Genomic DNA, 17030 nt, shown 5'->3' with positions numbered 1-17030 from the left:
TTGTTTCACATCACTAATTAAAGGCCAGAAAATACAGATTTAATAGATCAAGATGAGGAATTCAACAAAACATAAACTTCAAGTTGAAAGAAAAATCACTAGAAATATTGATGGTAGCTATCTCAAATAAGGTGCAAATAAATTATAGAAATATAATTTTGGAACCTAACATCAACACTAATAAATGGATAGGCAGGGGGCCTTGCCCCCCCCCCCTCCTGTCATTGATTGTACATGGAGATTCTTGTGGGTATTTTTTTTTCTTTTTTTCTCTTTTTTATATTAGATTCAGTCACTTAGATGTGCAATACTTAGAGCACATCTAGACATGCAATACTTAGAGCACATCTAGATGTTCCCTACATATTTTTTTAGCAAAGTTGGTTCTGCCTCAACATGCCAATCGTCACACTGATCCGCCGCGTAGCGATGCTGAGATTGGAACTCGACAACGAACAAGCAACCCAACATCATTGATGGACGATGCCTAGAAAATATGTCGAACAATCCACACAGAACTCGAGGATCGAGGAAGAGAGTTGGTCTTCGGGAGCCGACGTCTTCTTGCTGCGAGGTGCTAATGAGGAGGAGATTGAGGTGGCTCCACGCAACTGTGTAGCTTGCTGGGGGTGGCCTCGAGTCGAAGCCGCGCTCTCGAGACATCGCTAATGCAAGGGGCGTGGTGAATGACAGCATCAGGGTCTAGGACCTCGAGACGTGCCGGTGTGTCCACAACTATGAAGCACTGATACAGCGATACGAGTACGACGATATGGGATACGACAATTTCTAACAACAGCAATACAACAATACGATGAGTATATATAAATAATTAATGAAATCTTTACCTCTTTATCTTTATCTTTACCTAATAATAAAGCAAATTGGGTTTCTGGTCGTCCGTCATGGCATTTTTCAAAAAAGTATCTCTATTTCAGAGAATTTAACCCGCAATCCTGTTTTAAAACAAATCATTTTTTCCGTATTTTACATAAAAGTCCCTGTATTTTCTTGAAATCAACCGCCGTCCGGATTTAAGTCACATCCGAAGTGTTATTTTACATTTTTCAACCCCCCCTCCTCCGATGTTTTAGGTAATTCATCCGCGGATCATATTGAAGTCAAACAAATGCTTTTTTAAATCATCCATATCTTTTAAACCGTAACTTCGATTTGAACATGTTATATATGAAATTTGATTAGAAAAATATTTAGAATATGAATATGAGATTATTTTTACCTGTTAAGTAATTTTAAATATTATTTTGGAATATATTTAAATCAAACAAATGATTTTCTAAATTATCTGTATCTTTTAAACCGTAACTTCGATTTTAACATATTATATATGAATTTTTTTAAAAAATGTGTGGAATCTAAATATGATGTTAATTTTACCTGTTAAATATTTTTAAAATATTGTTTTGGTAGAAAACTTATAATTTATAGCGCAAGATCCGTTTTTCTTTTGTACCGGCGGCGATCCGGATTACAAATAAACACCTCACTATAACCATATAGGGAAAAGAAAACATCGATAACTACACATGCATACCTCTGAAAAATGTCGCAGGGGAAAATAATAGATTTCTCATCGCGAGAGTGAGAGAAAGCGAGAGAGAGAGGGGGGGGGAGAGAGAGATAAAGGGAGAGGGAGAGAGAGACGCCTTAGGATTAACCATATTCAAACACGTTTTTTTGTTGTTTTGTGTGAACACCGAGGCCATCACCGGCGAGGGGGATAAGCGGCAACACAAATATGATGCCTCACAAAAATAAAGGAGATGGACCTATTGTGGTCTTGAGTGATGGTTGTTGGGTTAAGAGCTTGTGTTATGTTTTCTCTCCCGTTGCAACACAGGGCTCTTTTGCTAGTGACATGTAATAAAGACAAAATATAATAGAATGTGTGAACAAAGCAGTAACATCAACAAGCAATAGACATTACAAAGTACAGTAGACAGTATACACTAGACACGGGGACAGAGCCATGATTTGACCATAGGTGGGTGGGGGAGGGCGAGTACAATGACACAAGAGAATTCTTTTCCGCTTGCCACTAATTTCTTATAAGAGGAAAAAAAAGATAGCAAATTTGAGCACTAATAAAAAGAACAATGACACAAGAGATGTAGATTAGTGGCATATTTTTTTGATTAAGAGCTTGCATATCATTTAAATTATGGTCTGGCTATTACCTTGGTTCTTGGAATCCTCATATTCACTCTTTCCGCTAAAGGGACATGCTTGAAACATTAACTACTTGATGCAATCAACGGTGAATAATTATTAGATATGATGTATTAACAAATTCTAAAGGTTTGAAATTAGATATGTTTTGCTTACCTCATGGCATCAATGGAATTTTTTAGCCTTAGCTAGGATTATACTTCTATAATTTGTTAAGACACTAACTAATCTCATTCGGCTCTCTCCTGAAGCCATGGTGGTTTAAAAAAATATGAATGGATTCAGCTCTCTTTCTCTTCATGTCTACAAAAGCACAAGACAAATTTTAGCATGGTGCCTCTTACCGAGTGCGGATTTTTGGAGGCCGAGCTCCAGTGAGCTCGGTATTTTGAAAAAAATCAAAAAGCATATTTAAAAGTTCCAAAAAAATCTGAAAAAAATATCATGAAAACTTATATGTATTCCGCAAGAACGTGTTAAATTTCGTCGAAAAATGTTGTGATTTGTAGGCTGTACAAAAATAACAAATTTCTGGCCCAATAACAAAAATAAAAGGCCCATTAAAAAATGTGTATTTGTCTTTTTCCTGTAGGCCACATGTAAACGTATAATACTGTGAAATTTTGCATATACATAGTATACATGTGCATGTGTGTTCAAAAAATAAATTTGGAATTTTTCGTGCTCCAGAAAAATAAAAATTGATAACGAGCTCACTGGAGCTCGGCCTCCGATGGCATTTTCCGGCCTCTTACCCCTCTTTTTACATGTGAGGTAAGAAGGTAAGAGTTAATCAAGGCACTAATTCGTAAGATCAACGGCTAAGATCTATTTTATACTCTTACCTCTCATGTGAAAAGAGGAGGTAAGAGATACCATGTTAAAACTGCACAAACAAATAACTGGAAACATTATAATTGATTCTTAATGCCTAGAGTATGTATGATTATAACCAGAATACTAGGCCCGTAAGGGTTCTCTTTTCCTGTTTTTTTTCGAACTTTTATTTACCGCTGCTATAAAAATGACGCGTGTAGTTTGAGGAGGGCGCTGTGTAGATATTTAGCATGTGTTTTGCAAGGTGGTAGAACCTGTCCCAAACAGCAAGCGGTCAGATTAGACGGCACGTGCAAACATGTGTAATTGTTTCCGGTGTTGTCTTTGATTTGTTACCATGATAGAATTCTGCAGAAATATCCGGAAACATCAACTAACCACCCTACATCTATCTATAAAGCCTTCCTCTACCCATAGCCACCAAGCGCAAACGGTACGTGACGGAGCCGTCAAATGCAAACGGCCATGCAACTTGGCACTTGTTTGTCGTGTGTCATAGAAAAGTTCGGACATCACTCGGCATGAGACTACTGATGATTTGCATCCATCAGACTAGTCATAGACCGTACGACTATGATCAGAATAAAAAAGGACGACCTATCCGTTTGTGCTTTGGCCTCTCGCGCGTGTCGAAACGACTCTTAGCGATCGATCGCGGGAACGATCGATTCCGACCGCGCGACGTGTCTCGTGTTCCCTTTCCTTTTCTAGATCGTTTTCCGTATTTGGAAAAGCCCACCCACCCGCGTGGCCTCCTATTCCCCTTTCGCTTTCGCCTATCTCCCCGAACGCTGTGGTCGCTGACTCGCCGTCTCCCTACTCCTTTTCTCAGCAGAGATCCACTCCTACTCCTCCACGGCTCCTCCCCCTCCTCGCTATCGGCTCCTCCCTCGCGGCAGCGGCCAATACGGCGAGGCTCCGCGGCTGCACGGGCGCCGCGAGGTCCAAGGGCGGCAGCAGCCAATACGGCGCGGCTCCGCGGCTGCACGGGCGCAGCGAGGTCCAAGGGTGGCAGCAGCCAATACGGCGAGGCGCCGCGCCCGCACGAGCACCGTGATGTCCAAGGGCAGCAGCGGCCAATACGACGAGGTGGTGGCTCTCCGGCGTGTGCTCCGCCTTGCTCCTGCGTCTCCTCCCCGGGCTCGACCTCCCGCCGTGCGTCCCCACCCGCAGCACCAAGCTTCCCAATGGCGTCTGCGTCGCCTCCGAGGATGCCCCGGTAGCACCCATCTCCCCCCTCCTCCTTCCTTCGGATGAGTCAATAGCTGACGGCGGCCATCGTGTCTGAGCTCATGTACACCCAGATTTGACAGGGAGCAGAACATGGATCTCAATTTTTGGCAGCTCTGTTCTAATGAAGCCAGCATGGTTAGGTAGTGCCCGTCAGGCACAACTTGCTCGTTTTCAGCATGAGGAGGAAGAAGATTATTTAGTTTTTTTTTGTATGGACTAATCCAGTGAGGATGCTGGGCAAGAAAATAGAAGAAATGTGGACCTCAAGACTGAAGAAAAGCAGGCCTCCTTGGTGGCTCTGTGCTCAGAAAAGCAGATTCGCAAAACTCCGATTTTTCGACAGCAACTCATCCGCCTCAGTCTCGTCTTTCGTTGACGGCAGAGCACCACGTAGCAGTGTTCGGGAGCGCATCTTTGCAAAAATCTATACAAGTATTAGAACTGGTTATGGAGATGGGAATTAGGAAATCCCTAATTGCATATCTGAAACCATGACATTTTTCGTGGAAGGGCTGGGCGTTTCGGCACCAAGGGGCTCACCATAACTTTTGTTTCGCCAGCCTCGGACTCAGATGTTCTTAACCAAGTAGGTCTATCTGTCTGTCTGACTCTGTTTTTTTGGTATACCTGATTTTGATCAAGTGGAGTAACAAGAAGATTGTTTTATGAATGAAGGTGCAAGAACGGTTTGAGGTGGACATCAAGGAGCTGCATGAGCAGATTGACACTTCAACATACAGTAAGTGCCGCATACAGAGCTGGTGGGTTCGTTTGAAATGTAATATGTCTCTGATTTGTTTTTTGTCCATGACATGATATTACAGTGGCATCGTAGACGACGACCCCGACATTGCAAGGACGACGGAAGGAGAAGATGGAAGATGGGATCCTTGAAAGTTTGCTTCAAGTGATGTTGTTTTTTGCATGCCTGCCTGCCTACCTTGCTACTTAGGAGGCATCGGCAGCACCTGTACCTTTTTTTAGTCTGAGAGAGATGTTTGTTTTGTTAATTAGGCAAAAATGAAAATGATTTTACTTGTGCTAGAATTGGATGGATGAATGTATGATGCATGGTTTTCTTTGAAATTTTAAAAAATCATGACAATTAGACAAAACTTATTTTTTTTCAAACGTTGCATTATATCGTTAAATATTATATCTAATCCTGTAACGTTCAAAAGTTTTCAAATTTTGCTTGCTTGGGTAATTTTATTTGGTTGAAGAATCTTTTTTGGATGAAATTCTAAACACTATTCAGAGAAATCAGCAGCTGCCTTTGTTCAAGAATGTAGTAATTCTCTGAACATTATTTTGTTTTTCTGTAGCAAGTTATTCTATTAGTACTGAACACTATGCAAGGAAAATCAGCAGCTGCCATTCTTCAAGAATGTACTAATTCTCTGAACATTGTTTTGTTTTTCTGTAGCAAATTATTCTATTAATACTAAATACTATGCAAGGAAAATCAGCAGCTGCCATTGTTTCAGAGAATGAGCTAATTCTTTGGAGAACATTTGTTTTTCTGTAGCAAATTATTGTATGAATTCTGAACATTGTTGAAAGAAATTGAGCTCTGAACATTGTTCAAATAACAGAGATAGAGCAGTCTGTGTATACATTGAGCATTAAGCTAGAAGAATTCTTAGCTAATTTTTGACGAGACATTGGTGTGCTGAATGATCTCTGTTACCCACCATAATTTATTTTTTATAATGATCTCTGTCCCATTTTAGTACTTGTGGTGTCATCTTCAATTTTGTCATAAATTAGGATTTTGTTTAGTTATAAATTTTAGGTTTCTAATCTGGTGCTTGCTACTCCTTTTGACCATTTTGCAGGTCGGAGTTGAAACAGACCCACAAGACAGAACTCAGCTTCAGATTAGTCCTTCCGGAGCTGAGTTATTTTACATCAGTTTACCTCCTTTTAGCAGCTGTCATTATTCCTGGTACTCCTTTTGACCATTGTTCAAAGAAATCAGCAGCTGCCCTTATTTTACATCAGTTTACCTCCTTTTTAGCATAAAGGAACAACTCATTTTCTCGCTACCCCTAATTTTTTATTGTGCTTTTGTGTAGGAAGAGAAAAGAGAAATTGATTTTCAGACAACAAGAACAACAGAACAACAGCGATGGTATTCAGGTTGACATATCTCCATAGAGAATCTAACCTATCCAGGGATAAGTAAGATGAAAAACATCCATTAAAAGCTCCACAAAGGTAGTCTTTCACACTAAAACAACAACACAGGCCTTACAAGATACTTCTTTTTTTGTCCACTGTTCTTCATGCTAGTATCAGGTTCAGTAACGTACACACAAGTAAAAATGCTCATCGTTTTTCTCTGCGCCCACCATGCAAAAAAACAAATGTGCCACAATAAGATAATTGCATCCTTTTTCCCGTAGCATCCTATGCATCTTGTAGCTCTGGTCCAGCCCACGGCGCCTCGTTATGTCGCCTATTTTTGGAGGACATGATACGTCCATTTTGCATCATGCTTTTATATCAATATTTATTGCATTATAGACTGTTATTTCACTTTATGTCACAATACTTATGACTATTATTTCTTATTTTACAAGGTTTACATAAGGTGGGAGAATGCCGGCAGCTGGAATTCTGGTATGGAAAAGGAGCAAATATTAGACCTATTCTGCGCAACTCTAAAAGTCCTGAAACTCCACGGAACGTCTTAAAATAAATAAAGAAAAATCCTCGTCAAAGATGAAGGCCAGGGGACCCACACCTTGCTCACGAGGGTGGGGGGCGCGCCCCCTACCTTGTGGGCCCCCTGGTGGCTTTCCGACGCCCATCTTCTTCTATATGAGGTCTTTTGATGAGAAAAAAAATGAAGAGGAACTTTTCAGGACGATACTCCGCCGCCACGAGGCGGAACCTTCGCGGATCCAATCTAGAGCTCTGGCAGAGCTGGTCTGCCGGGAAAACTTCCCTCCGGGAGAGGGAAATCATCACCATCGTCATCACCAACGCTCCTCTCATCGGGAGAGGGCAATCTCCATCAACATCTTCACCAGCACCATCTCATCTCCAAACCCTAGTTCATCTTTTGTATTCAATTCTTGTCTCAAAGTCCGGGATTGGTGCTAGTAGGTTGCTAGTAGTGTTGATTAATCCTGGTAGTTGATGCTAGTTGGTTTATTTGGTGGAAGATCATATGTTCAGATCCTATATGCATATTATTACCCCTTTGATTATGAACATGAATATGCTTTGGGAGTAATTACGTTCGTTCCTGAGAACAAGGAAGAAGTCTTGCTATGAGTAATCATGTGAATTTGATATTCGTTTGATATTTTGATAAGATGTATGTTGCCTAGCCTTTAGTGGTGTTATGTGAACGTTGACTACATAACACTTCACTATTATTTGGGCATAGAGGAAGGCATTGAGAAGTAATAAGTAGATGATGGGTTGCTAGAGTGACAGAAGCTTAAACCCTAGTTTATGCGTTGTTTCGTAAGGGGCTGATTTGGATCCATATGTTTCATGCTATGGTTAGGTTTAACTTAATACTTTTGTTGTAGTTGTGGATGCTTGCAATAGAGGTTAATCATAAGTGGGATGCTTGTTCAAGTAAGAATAGCACCCAAGCACCGGTCCACCCACATATCAAATTATCAAAGTATCGAACGTGAATCATATGAACGTGATGAAAACTAGCTTGACGATATTCCCATGTATCCTCGGGAGCGCTTTTCCTATTATAAGAGTTTGTTTCAGCTTTTCCTTTGCTACAAAAGGATTGGGCCACCTTGCTGCACTTTGTTTACTTTTGTTACTTGTTGCTCGTTACAATTTATCCTATCACAAAACTATCTGTTACCACTTATTTCAGTAATTGCAGAGAATACCTTGCTGAAAACCGCTTATCATTTCCTTCTGCTCCTCGTTGGGTTTGACGCTCTTACTTATCAAAAGGGCTACGATAGATCCCCTATACTTGTGGGTCATCAGGACAGATAAAGGGAATTAGTTCCTTCTTCTATATAAGAAAATATGATAGTCATAATAAATCTTATAAGATTAACACAGCTAGTCCAGAAAATTTAAGCATTACCGGGTTATTTTGGGGGCATTATGGCTTTTTATGGCCTGGCGGTCTGCACTTGGAACACTTCCTTACTGCTTTTTGTTTCTTAAGCTTATCAGAAACTTTTTCATACATGGTCTTTGGCCTATCACCAAGGTTGAAACCTTTTGTGCGTGACAACGGGGGGTCTCTCAAATCAAATGTTTGATGGACCTCAACACCACCCATGCTAGACGCACTGATTGTAGACATAATGTTTTAATGCAATTGCGTAGGGATGTGTAGGTCGCCATCCCCCTCCTGCCTGGCATCAACATTCAGCTGCTGATGATCATCAATACACTGTCGCTTCCCACCTGAGAGTTGTTGTTCTTGGTGGAGCCGCTTGTCTAACCTGACTTTGTTTATTGCCTCACCGATTCCTTCCACGAACAGGTCATACGACCTGTCGTCCGTGCATTCGTTTGACAATGCGTCGGACACCTGGCTCATGACTATAGAATGCCTGACTGTCAAGTGTGTTCTCCATCCATTTTGACCAACATTTCCATCCGTCATCATAGCCAACACATGCCCTGCACCTACTGTCCACCTAGGATTTATAAAGCTTTCAGGGAGGCTACTCAACCCAATGTGTCTTGCTACCGCTAGGACGTGGCAACAATGCAAACCGTCCCGACTGAACTTGGAACATGAGCAGTGATAGACATCATCAGGTGATATTGACACAGTGTATATCGTCTTTGAAAACTCTGTGTCCTGGTATTCGCACCGCCTTGTCACCGGAAATGTTCTTGTTTCACCAGCAGCAATAACGACCTCAACTCTGTAAGCTGTGGTTTTTTCATCTCTTCCACAAATTTGGCGTATATTGGTGGTGTGTATATCTTTGCAGCCTCTCTTTCCATAGGGTCGTAACTCCAGTAACATTGTTCTCTCAGTTCTGATTTCTCTCTCAGTCGATCAAGGTCGCTATGCTTCTTTTCCTGCACAATCTGGTACTGGTTGAAAAACGTCGCAATCGAGTCTACTCGGAGGACGTAGCCTTTGAACAGAGAGTTGGTGCTCTCGCTCCTCCCGGTTGATGACGTGAATGGGAAAATTTTATCCATGTAGTACGCAGGGACCCACTCATCTCTGATTTCAAACAACTGCTTTAGGTGGGTTTCATCCTGAGCATCATGCTTCTCCAACAGAGCGTGCCATCCGCTCTCAAACTCTTCAGGCGTGAATGAGTTCCTGATTAGGCTCCAGAGATCTACATGCAAAGTTCCTCGGGCAGCAAAGAAAGTGACTAGTTTCTATTTCATTTTCCTCTGGATGTGCCACTTGCAGAAGCGGTGGTTGAGTGCAACATGACAGCACGTATAGCATTTCGCATTGCGACATCCTGGTCTGTTATTATGTTTTCGGGTGCAGACCCCCCCCCCCCATCGACCTCAGAAATGCTCAAAACAGCCACTTGAATGTGTCTTCCTTCTCATCCTTTAACAATGCCGCACCAAACAGGACAGTCTTTCCATAGTTGTCCACACCAACCACAGGGGTAAATGGCATATTGTATTGGTTTGTGGATTAGGTGATATCAAAAGAGACAAACTGCCCAAACTGGCTGTACTTTGCTCTATTTATCTCATCTGTCCAAAACACACTTCTAACGATGTTGTGTGCGTCGACCTAGAGCTGGTAACTGAAACCTGGCATCTTATCCTCAATGCTCTTGGAAGTTTTCAGCGGCTCCTCAATGTCTTTGTTCTTGTGTTTAAGTCTTTTCTTTGCATTGCGGTTGCTCAGATACTTAGCATCAAAAGGTACTCCTCTGAAGCTCCCCATCATCCTCCTGAATATGGTCATCACTTTCCTGGGGGGCACTCTGCTTTCTTGAAGAATGTCAATCAATGCCTTGTCAGATTCAGACATCCTTTTGTGGCACTTCATAAACCTAACCAGCCACTCACTGGGAGCCAGCTCACGATTGTGCTCAAGCTTTGTGGATTTTATAACCCATCGTCCAGATTCTTCTTTCACTATTATCTTAACTGGACACATTGTCCTGTTGATTCTGGAAGTCATCCTCTTCCTCAGCGCAGAATCCTTGCATGCATTCGCCCGACTCCGGTTACAGCTGAATGACTGCTTGTTTATGTGCTTTCAAACCCTCGACTCATATGTGGTGTCCCTTTTTACCGCAAAACCCATACGCCGAGCATATGAGGCGAAGAATAAGAATGCTTGGTCCATCGAATCAAACTCAAGACCTAGCTCCGGCGCAGGAGCTTCCATGATTTTCCGGACAGATGGATAATCACCATTACCAAACATTCGGTCCATATCATGTTCCTCGGCTGTCGGGGGCTCAGGTTCAAGTGCACTTTGAAGCTCTGGGTCTGCAGCCACACCATCAGTCTGTTCAACACCATCCAGCACTAAATCTCCCTGGTCCGTGGCTTGTTCAACACCATCCAGCACTAAATCTCCCTGGTCCGTGGCTATAGCTGCTCCATCCACCGGATTCGGGCCTTGCTGCGCCTGGTGGACTGCGGAAGCAACGTCTCCACCCTCAGCAAGCTCATCTTCATGTATATCCATAACCTGGGAAAAACATACAGATGCAATTCCTTTTTTCTGTAAGTATTTTTCTCTTTTTGATTATTTTTAGATAGGTACACCTCACAAACTTGGGCATTTTTTAAAACATCCCATAAGAGTCATAGTTCCCTTTTCTTCATACCTCATTCAAGTCGAAGAGTGGTGGCTGCCTTTGCTCATGTGACTATTGTATCCATGTCGAGAACATCATCAACCCAAGTGCCTGCTACATCGGGACCATCCTCATCTGCATCAATAGCCTGGGGGCGGCACATAGAAAAGCATTTGTGTTTATAAGCTCCATGGTGCCTGATGAACAAACACAAGTTGCATGCATGTTGTTTACTAGCAAAAAAGAGATAAAAATGTCACCATGTCTTAGTCGAGGCGGACGTCGTCGCGATAGCGACGACGGGACGCCAAGACGAGCCCGTGACACCACTGCCACCTTATCTATCTTAGGGTAACGCGAGTCGAGGCGGATGTCGTCGTGGTAGCAACGACGGACGCCGAGACGAGCACGTGACACCACTGCCACCCTGCCGAGACGAGCACGTGGCTAACGTGCGCGCGCGCGTCCCAAACCGCGCGCTCGATTTCCGACCGGTTCGATCGGACAGTGTAACGACAATTCCACCGGCAGCCTATTCCCTTTCTTCGATCGATCCCGGTTGCAGCCTATTCCCTTTTCGCGAGTTTGGCCCTGCGTTGGCCCAGTACCGTCCCTGGCCCTATAATTCCGGAATTCGGCCCATTCCCTTTCTGAGCCAGTGGTTTTTCAGGGACAGTTATGGGTGGGAAATTCCACTTTCAACCAAAATGAACTAGCACTTTCAACCAGAATGAATAGCTAATTTTACACAGAAAAATAAATTAGCCCGTTCCTCTATTCCCTTTCTATTGAAACTTTATAAGAAAATATTTTTAATACAAAAAATTGCGTACTCAATTGAATTGATCTACTGCTTCTTTGTTGAACAGAATGTTCACTAAATTGATCTACTATGAACAACTTTCAAAATTCAAAAAAAAAAACAAAGCAAAACATATTTAAAAAACGAATAAATTGTAAAATTGTGATTTTCTATGAAAACATGAACATTTTTTCAAATTCTATATAATTTTTGAAAACTCTATTTTTTTTAATTTGTGGCACCCTAAGATAGACAGGGTGGAAGTGGTGTCACGTGCTTGTCTTCGCATCCGTCGTCGCTGCCGCGACGACGTCTTGCCTCGACTCCATCACCCTAAGATAGAGAGGATGGTACTGGTGTCACGTGCTTGTCTCGGCGTCCGTCGTCGCTGCCGCGAGGACGTCCGCCTCGACTCGAGTCACCCTAAGATAGGCAGGGTGGCACTGGTGTCACGTGCTCGTCTCGGCGTCCGTCGTCGCTGCCGCGACGACATTCGCCTCGACTCGTGTGACCCTAAGACAGGGTGGCATTTTTATCTCTTTTTTGTGAGTAAACAACATGCATGCAACTTGTGTTTTTTCATCAGGCACCATGGAGCTTATAAACACAAATGCTTTTCTATGTGCCGCCCACAGGCTATTGATGCACATGAGGATGGCCCCGATGTAGCAGGCACGTGGGTTGATGATGTTCTCGACATGGATACAATAGTCACATGAGCAAAGACAGCCACCACTCTTCGACTTGAATGAGGTATGAAGAAAAGGCAACTATGACTCTTATGGGATGTTTTAAAAAATGCCCAAGTTTGTGAGGTGTACCTATCTAAAAATAATCAAAAAGAGGAAAATACTTACAGAAAAAAGGAATTGCATCTGTATGTTTTTCCCAGGTTATGGATATACATGAAGATGAGCTTGCTAAGGGTGGAGACGTTGCTTCCGTAGTCCACCAGGCGCAGCAAGGCCCGAATCCGGTGGATGGAGCAGTTGTAGCCACGGACCAGGGAGATTCGGTGCTGGATGGTGTTGAACAGACTGATGTGTGGCTGCAGACCCAGAGCTTCAAAGTGCACTTGAACCTGAGCCCCCGACAGCCGAGGAACATGATATGGACCGAATGTTTGGTAATGGTGATTATCCATCTGTCCGGGAATTCATGGAAGCTCCTGCGCCGGAGCCAGGTCTTGAATTCGATTCGAGGGACCAAGCATTCTTCTTTTTCGCCTCATATGCCCGGCATATGGGTTTTGCAGTAAAAAGGGACACCACATATGATTTGAGGGTTTCAAAGCACATAAACAAGCAGTCATTCAGCAGTAACCGGAGTCGGGCGAATGCGTGCAACTATTCTGCGTTGAGGAAGAGGATGACTTCCAGAATCAACAGGACAATGTGTCCAGTTAAGATAATAGTGAAAGAAGAATCTGGACGATGGGTTATAAAATCCACAAAGCTTGAGCACAATCATGAGCTGGCTCCCAGTGAGTGGCCGGTTAGGTCTATGAAGTGCCATAAAAGGATGTCTGAATCTGACAAGGCATTGATTGACATTCTTCAAGAAAGCAGAATGCCCCCCAGGAAAGTGATGACCATATTCAGGAGGATGATGGGGAGCTTCAGAGGAGTACCTTTTGATGCTAAGTATCTGAGCAACCGCAATGCAAAGAAAAGACTTAAACACAAGAACAAAGACATTGAGGAGCTGCTGAAACTTTTCAAGAGCGTTGAGGATAAGATGCCAGGTTTCAGTTACCAGCTCCAGGTCGACGCACACAACACCGTTAGAAGTGTGTTTTGGACAGATCAGATAGGTAGAGAAAACTACAACTAGTTTGAGCAGTTTGTCTCTTTTGATACCACCTATTCCACAAACCAGCACAATATGCCATTTGCCCCTGTGGTTGGTGTGGACAACTATGGAAAGACTGTCCTGTTTGGTGCGACATTGTTAAAGGATGAGAAGGAAGACACATTCAAGTGGTTGTTTCGAGCATTTCTGAGGTCGATGGGGGGTCTGCACCCGGAAACCATAATAACAGACCAGGATGTCGCAATGCGGAATGCTATACGTGATGTCATGTTGCACTCAACCCACCGGTTCTGCAACTGGCACATCCAGAGGAAAATGAAATAGAAACTAGTCACTTTCTTTGCTGCCCGAGGAACTTTGAATGCAGAGCTCCGGAGCCTAATCAGGAACTCGTTCACGCCTAAAGAGTTTGAGAGCGGATGGCACGCTCTGTTGGAGAAGCATGATGCTCAGGATGAAACCCACCTAAAGCAGTTGTTTGAAATCAGAGATGAGTGGGTCCCTGCGTACTACATGGACAAAATTTTCCCATTCACGTCATCAACTGGGAGGAGCGCGAGCACCAACTCTCTGTTCAAAGGCTACGTCCTCCGAAAAGACTCGATTGCGACGTTTTTCAACCAGTACCAGATTGTGCACGAAAAGAAGCATAGCGACCTTGATCGACTGAGAGAGAAATCAGAACTGAGAGAACAACGTTACTGGAGTTACGACCCTATGGAAAAGAGAGGCTGCAAAGGTATACACACCACCAATATACGCCAAATTTGTGGAAGAGATGAAAAAAACCACAGCTTACAGAGTTGAGGTCGTTGCTGCTGCTGGTGAAACAAGAACATTTCTGGTGACAAGGCGGTGCGAATACCAGGACGCAGAGTTTTCAAAGAGGATATACACTGTGTCAATATCACCTGATGATGTCTACCGCTGCTCATGTTCCAAGTTCAGTCGGGACGGTTTGCATTGCTTCCACGTCCTAGCGGTAGCAAGGCACATTGGGTTGAGTAGCCTCCCTGAAAGCTTTATAAATCCTAGGTGGACAGTAGCTACAGGGCATGTGTTAGCTATGATGACGGATGGAAATGTTGGTCAAAATGGACAGAGAACACACTTGACAGTCAGGCATTCTATAGTCATGAGCCAGGTGTCCGACGCATTGTCAAACGAATGCACGGACGACAGGTCGTACGACCTGTTCGTGGAAGGAATCGGTGAGGCAATAAACAAAGTCAGGTTAGACAAGCGGCTCCGCCAAGAACAACAACTCTTAGGTGGGAAGCGACGGTGTATTGATGATCCTCAGCAGCTGAATGTTGATGCCAGGCAGGAGGGGGATGGCGACCTACACATCCCTACTCAAGTGCATCAAAACATTATGTCTACCATCGGTGCGTCTAGCATGGGTGGCGTTGAGGTGCATAAAACATTTGATTTGAGAGACCCCCCGCTGTCAGGCACAGAAGGTTTCAACCTTGGTGATAGGCCAAAGACCATGTATGAAAAGGTTTCTGATAAGCTTAAGAAACAAAAAGCAGTAAGGAAGTGTTCCAAGTGCAGGCTGCCAGGCCATAAAAAGCCACAATGCCCCCGAAATAACCCGGTAATGCTTAAATTTTCTGGACTAGCTGTGTTAATCTTATAAGATTTATTATGGCTATCATATTTTCTTATATAGAAGCAGAAGGAACTAATTCCCTTTATCTGTCCTCCAAAAATAGGCGACATAACGAGGCGCCGTGGGCTGGACCAGAGCTACGAGATGCATAGGATGCTACGGGAAAAAAGGAGGCAATTATCGTATTGGGGCACATTTGTTTTTTGCATGGTGGGCGCAGAGAAAAATGATGAGCATTTTTACTTGTGTGTATGTTACTGAACCTGATACTAGCATGAAGAACAGTGGACAAAAAAGGAAGTATCTTGTAAGGCCTGTGTTGTCGTTTTAGTGTGAAAGACTGCCTATAAAAAGATAATTATGCTGTAAGATATTGACATTTACGCTGTAAGTTATTAACCTATGAAAATTCAGTGAAAGAAAGAAATAAAAGGATGGTCTTCAAATGATGTTACCATTGCTTAGTTACCTTTGTGGAGCTTTCAATGGATGTTTTTCATCTTACTTATCCCTGGATAGGTTAGATTCTCTATGGAGATATGTCAACCTGAATACCATCGCTGTTGTTCCGTTGTTCTTGTTGTCTGAAAATCAATTTCTCTTCCTACACAAAAGCACAATAAAAACTTAGGGGTAGCGAGAAAATGAGTTGTTCCTTTATGCTAAAAAGGAGGTAAACTGATGTAAAATAAGGGCAGCTGCTGATTTCCTTAAACAATGGTCAAAAGCAGTACCAGGAATAATGACAGCTGCTAAAAGGAGGTAAACTGATGTAAAATAACTCAGCTCCGGAAGGACTAATCTGGAGCTGAGTTCTGTCTTGTGGGTCTGTTTCAACTCCGACCTGCAAAATGGTCAAAGTAGCAAGCACCAGATTAGAAACCTAAAATTTATAACTAAACAAAATCCTAATTTATGACAAAATTGAAGATGGCACCACAAGTACTAAAATGGGACAGAGATCATTATAAAATAAATAAATTATGGTGGGTAAGAGAGATCATTCAGCACACCAATGTCTCGTCAAAAATTAGCTAAGAATTCTTCTAGCTTAATGCTCAATCTATACACAGACTGCTCTATCTCTGTTATTTGAACAATGTTCAGAGCTCAATTTCTTTCAACAATGTTCAGAATTCATACAATAATTTGCTACAGAAAAACAAATGTTCTCCAAAGAATTAGCTCATTCTCTGAAACAATGGCAGCTGCTGATTTTCCTTGCATAGTATTTAGTATTAATAGAATAATTTGCTACAGAAAAACAAAACAATGTTCAGAGAATTAGTACATTCTTGAAGAATGGCAGCTGCTGATTTTCCTTGCATAGTGTTCAGTACTAATAGAATAACTTGCTACAGAAAAGCAAAATAATTTTCAGAGAATTACTACATTCTTGAACAAAGGCAACTGTTGATTTCTCTGAATAGTGTTCAGAATTTCAGCCAAAAAAGATTCTTCAACCAAATCAAATTACCCAAGCAAGCAAAATTTGAAAACTTTAGAATGTTACAGGATTAGATATAATATTTAACGATATATTGCAACGTTTGAAAAAAATAAGTTTTGTCTAAATATCATGATTTTTTAAAATTTCAAAGAAAACCATGCATCATACATTCATCCATCCAATTCTAGCACAAGTAAAATCATTTTCATTTTTGCCTAATTAACAAAACAAACATCTCTCTCAGACTAAAAAAAGGTACAACTGCTGCTGATGCCTCCTAAGTAGCAAGGTAGGCATGCAAAAAACAACATCACTTGAAGCAAACTTTCAAGGATC

General features: G+C 42.4%; 1 long non-coding RNA gene across 6 annotated transcripts; it reads left to right on the top strand.

Moving 5' to 3' along the window:
* Window positions 1-3782: 3782 nt before the first annotated feature.
* Window positions 3783-6949, top strand: LOC123105078 (uncharacterized). Of its 6 annotated transcripts, none has more exons than XR_006450677.1 (7): window positions 3783-4246; window positions 4341-4400; window positions 4486-4846; window positions 4936-4999; window positions 5085-6208; window positions 6339-6480; window positions 6846-6907. It is a non-coding gene; the product is annotated as an uncharacterized lncRNA (long non-coding RNA). The 6 variants fall into 6 exon arrangements; XR_006450676.1 differs by having other exon boundaries at window positions 4332-4400; XR_006450675.1 differs by having other exon boundaries at window positions 4341-4846.
* Window positions 6950-17030: the final 10081 nt, after the last annotated feature.

Source organism: Triticum aestivum, chromosome 5A (genome assembly GCF_018294505.1).
Source record: "Triticum aestivum cultivar Chinese Spring chromosome 5A, IWGSC CS RefSeq v2.1, whole genome shotgun sequence".
NCBI lineage: Eukaryota > Viridiplantae > Streptophyta > Magnoliopsida > Poales > Poaceae > Triticum > Triticum aestivum.
This window is presented reverse-complemented; position numbering and strand designations above follow the sequence as displayed.